Raw genomic sequence first — 5,104 nt, forward strand, 5'->3', positions numbered from 1 at the left:
GGCAATTATGTTGATTTTAGAATTGACAATCTGGCAACAAAAATCTCAGAGTAGAAATTCTCATATATATGAGAATTTTTTTTGTATCCTTTCTTAAGAAAGATGCTTCTCAGAAAAGAAATACCAGTGCCAGAGGAAAAGAACATTTTCTTCATTTGTACGTCATCTATTCAGCAAATGAAGTGCCTATTATGTGCTCCATATTCTATTAGACAATGACAAAATAGAGATGAACAAGATACACTTCTATTCTAGAAGGATTTTAAATCCACTTAAGTAAAAAACAGTGGTTGCCAGGGGACAAGAGGTGGGGGAATACAATTGATGGTGTTGGTATATAAGGGTATTAAACTGGTAACAAGTACTAAATAAGCTATAGAGAGCTAATGTATAAGTATATTGAATATAGATGATAATATTATACTATATGTTACATAATAAGTATCTTTACAATGTTAACCATATTACAATATATAAATGTATCAAAGTAACATTCTGTACAGTTTAAATTTACACAATGTTACATGTAGAATTTATCCAAGAAAAAAAAAGGAAAAAAAAAGTTGATGATCTTGTGGGCCACACCTCTCATCTAACCACATGGAAAGGAAATTCCATTTGGAAGGAGGAGACAGCAGAAGGGCTTTTATCAGTGCCTTATCAAATGTGAGTGCTCCTACCCCATAAACATAATCACATTGTAAGCTCTACATGCCAGGGGATGTTTTTGCCTTCTTTTGAATTTGCCCATAGTTCCTAGAAATATACCTCCTGTGCATGTATAAGGTATGTGATATTTATGTTTTTTGTGTTTTGTTTGTTCTTTTTTTGCGGTACACGGGCCTCTCACTGTTGTGGCCTCTCCCATTGTGGAGCACAGACTCCAGACGCTCAGGCCCAGTGGCCACGGCTCACGGGCCCAGCCGCTCTGCGGCATGTGGGATCTTCCCGGACCAGGGCACGTACCCGTGTCCCCTGCATCGGCAGGTGGACTCTCAACCACTGCACCACCAGAGAAGCCCCGATATTTATGTTTTTAAGTACTAATTGTCACAAAGAAATTGTGCCTGTGTTCATACATTTGTTCGTTACATAAACTTGTGAAACATTTAGCATCATTTCTTTGAATAACTGCTTTCTTTAATTTTTGCTTGTGATATAATCAGTAAAGTATTAATCACTAAATCAGATTAATATATGAATACAATCGTACATCGGTCTGGGTTTCAAATTAAAAGTTCACATTTTTAGGAGCCAAAGATCCAAATATGCTGTTCTATACTCAGAATCAGTATTGGAAAAAGAGGAGACATAAATAGCAGAATAAAACACTGAAGCTTTTGATTGTGAGTTAGCAAAGAACAAAGAATGTCTCATTCCTCTTCCACTCCCTAGCTTCTTGCATAGATCCTGGGCCAGCAAGTGTTCAACAAATATTTGGAACAGAAAGAGAGAGAGATTGCTGAAGATCAGCTAACCAATTGGCATGCTGTAGTAGTCCCCAAGTGAAGTGGGCAGCACTCTGCATTTCAGGCATCAGATACCATATGCAAAACCTTGCAAATGTGAAAAGGCAAGGTGTATTTAGGGTTCGGGGGGGGACATTCTGTAGATCTGGAGAATCTGATATGTGAAGGGAATAGCTAGAAAGATAAGGCTGAATACATGGACAGAAAAGAGGCCAAAAGAGTTTGTATTTTATCCTGAACTCCATGGGAAGTCGTTATTAAGTTTTAAGAAAGGAGAGTAGCATAGCAAGATTTTTTTGTAAAAGGATAATTTGGTAGTAGTGGGTAAGATATGTTGGAACTGAAAGCCATGTGGAGTCAGGTAAACACTTTAGGAAGCTGTGGCAATCTGGCTTCAAACCCTCACAAAGATTTCTAAACCTCTTGTCCTCTCCTCCAGTCTCAAGTCACCTTGTTTCCCTTGTGTCACAAAGTTTTTCTTCTCCCTGTTCAGTCCTCTTTGCATTCTGCTATTTACCCTCAATCTTACCTGATACCATTAATTTATCTGCTTATGTTCCTTAGGTAACTACTGATTTTTCACCTCTCTCTCCAAAATCCCCAGCTTGGTGCCTAAAGTAGAAATAAGTAGGAAATACATACGTAGAGGAAGTGGAGAAGGGCTTTAAACCTAGGTCTGTTCATACTCTGTCACTAGGCCATATTGCCTCTCTAACCAGGTATACTGTTAGTTAATGCTATTTTTTCAAAATCCAAAGTCTAGGAAATATTCACATTGTTTAGTATACTTCAAAAAGTTACACATTTTTAAATTTTTCTCTAACACATAAGTGCTATACTTTACTCTTGGCTTTCCTTGAGGTTATAATTTAATGGGAGAAGATAAGAGAAGGATGCTATAATCTTTTAATTTAGTACTGCATTTTACCTGGAAGCATTTTGCCTCAGAGAGGACCCCATGAAGTCATAAGTACACACAAGATCCACCTCCCCCTTCTGAGAGAAGTGGCCCCAAGCTGTTCTTTCTGCATTAAAATGCCAAAGCTCATGCCCAGTGATTCTACCCATGCACTGACTTGATAGGGGTGGCCATTTTCCTCTGAGATGGCTTTGCATGAAACTGCCCAAGAGGACTGCTCTATATTGGATGATTGCACACTAAGTTGGAGGAAAAACAGGAGCATTCAGAAGAAACTGGTGCTCAGTGTGTGTCCTAAATGATGATAAAATATTTTGCCAATTTTCTGTGAGATCTATGTACATCCCAGGCTAGAAAGTTGCTGAAACATAAAGTGATCGGAGAAATGGTCATTTTTTTTCTATCTCATTTCTCTGTGTATAGCTACAAAAAAAAAATCACTGAAGATAATCTGTGCCTGTCTATTCCTACTCTTTGCTATCCTGTATCTTTCTATAGACTTCATGTATACTCTCACCCTGCTGTGAAGATCACATAAATATGATCTTAGTTCCATAGATAGGTGAAGGGTAGCTGAGAGATATTTGTGGCCAGTTGCAACCAGTGTTGGGTTGAGAGTCAGAGGCTCCAAAATACAAGTCACAGGTCTTGATCTTGGACAAGTCACTTAATCACTCCAAGTCTCAGTTTCTTTCTCTTTGAAATGGGATTGTTAATGGTACTTTGGTCATAAGATTTTTGTTAGGAATAAACGGGAAAATGCATGTCAAGTGCTGGGAACATTGTTTGCTGACAATAAGCACTTAATAAATGCCAGCTACTGTTCTGAAAGTTATAGGTACATGTATTACCCACTCTCAAGCAGCTATTAAGAGATGGAAAAAGGATTATTCCTATTATTGATTTCTAGCCTAGCACCTTTTTCCCCACAATACCACAGTGTTAATATAATGATAAGCCTTTGTTATGGGGGTGCTGAAAAGCACTCACAGTATTTGTAATAATATTAAAATAAGGAATAATTCAACGACCTAAATCCTACAGCAATAAAATAAATCTGAAACAGACTATACAATAACAATATAACTACATTACAGAAAAGTTAACTAAATTGATGGTTGATAAAATACTAATTAATTTCCAAGAAAAGGTGATGTTTAATACACATAGCTAACTTCTGAGTATAATGTCTTAGAAAACAGGCTAATAAGTTTTATTCTCCCTCCCTGTCTCTCTCTCATCATCAACATTGAGTTGGGTAAAACCTGGGTCTGTCCCAGGCTGACATTTCTAAAAAAAGTTCATGCTACAATTGTAGCATGAACAAAAAACTGTAACATATACAAAAAGCATTTTACAATTTTTTTTATTGAGGTATAGTTGCTGTACAATATTATATGAGTTACAAGTGTACAATACAGTGATTCACAATTTTTAAATGTTATACTCCATTTATAGCTATTATAAATATTGGCTATATTCCCTGTGTTGTACATCCTTGTAGCTTATTTTATACCTAATATTGGGGTGGTCAAAAAGTTCGTTAGGGTTTTTCTGCATCATTGGAAAAACCCGAACGAACTTTTTTTTTTTTTTTTTGATGCTTCTTTTTTGTTATATTCATTAGTTTGTTGTATTTTTTTTAGATTCCACACATAGTGATATCATACAGCATTTGCCTTTCTCTGTCTGACTTATTTCACTTAGCATGATACCCTCTAAGTCCATCCATGTTGGTACAAATGGCAACATTTCATTCTTTTTTATGGCTAAGTAGTATTTCATTGTATATATTATAGATATATACCACATCTTCTTTGTCCATTCATCTATTGATGGACACTTAGGTTGCTTTCATATCATGGCAATTGTAGACAATGCTGCTATGAACATTGGGGTGCATGTATCTTTTCAAATTAGTGTTTTTGTTTCTTTCAGATATATACCCAGGAGTGGAATTGCTGGGTCATAGGGTCGTTCTATTTTTAGTTTTTTGAAAAACCTCCATAATGTTTTCAACAGTGGCTGCACCAGTTTACGTTCCCACCAACAGCAGACAAGGGTTCTCTTTTCTCCACATCCTTGCCAACACTTGTCATTTGTCTTTTTGATGATAACTATCCTGACATATATGAGGTGATATCTCATTGTTGTTTTGATCTGCATTTCCCTGATGACTAGCAGTGTAGAGCACCTTTTCATGTGCCTGGTGGCCATCATATTTCCTTTTTGGAAAAATGTCTATTCAGGTTTTCTACACATTTTTGAATTGGGTTGTTTGTTTTTTGATGTTGAGTTGTATGAGCTGTTTATATATGTTTGATATTAACCCCTTGTCAGCTATATCATTTGCAAATATTTTCTCCCATTTTGTAGGTTGTCTTTTTGTTTTGTCAATTGTTTCTTTGCTGTGCAAAAGCTTTTAAGTTTAATTAGGTCCCATTTCTTTATTTTTGCTTTTATTTCCTTTCCTTTAGGAGACAGACCAAAAAAAAGATATTGCTACGATTTATGTCAGAGAGTTCTGCCTATGTTTTCCTCTAGGAGTTTTATGGTTTCCAGTCTTACATTTAGTTCTTTAATACATTTTGAGTTTATTTTTGTATTATAGTGTTAGAGAATGTTCTAATTTCATTCTTTTACATGCAGCTGTCCAGTTTTCCCAGCACCACTTTTTTTTTTTTTTTTTTTTTTGTTTCACGGGCCTCTCCCTTTT

Source organism: Neophocaena asiaeorientalis, unplaced genomic scaffold (genome assembly GCF_003031525.2).
Source record: "Neophocaena asiaeorientalis asiaeorientalis breed wild unplaced genomic scaffold, Neophocaena_asiaeorientalis_V1.1 scaffold214, whole genome shotgun sequence".
Taxonomy (NCBI): Eukaryota; Metazoa; Chordata; class Mammalia; order Artiodactyla; family Phocoenidae; genus Neophocaena; species Neophocaena asiaeorientalis.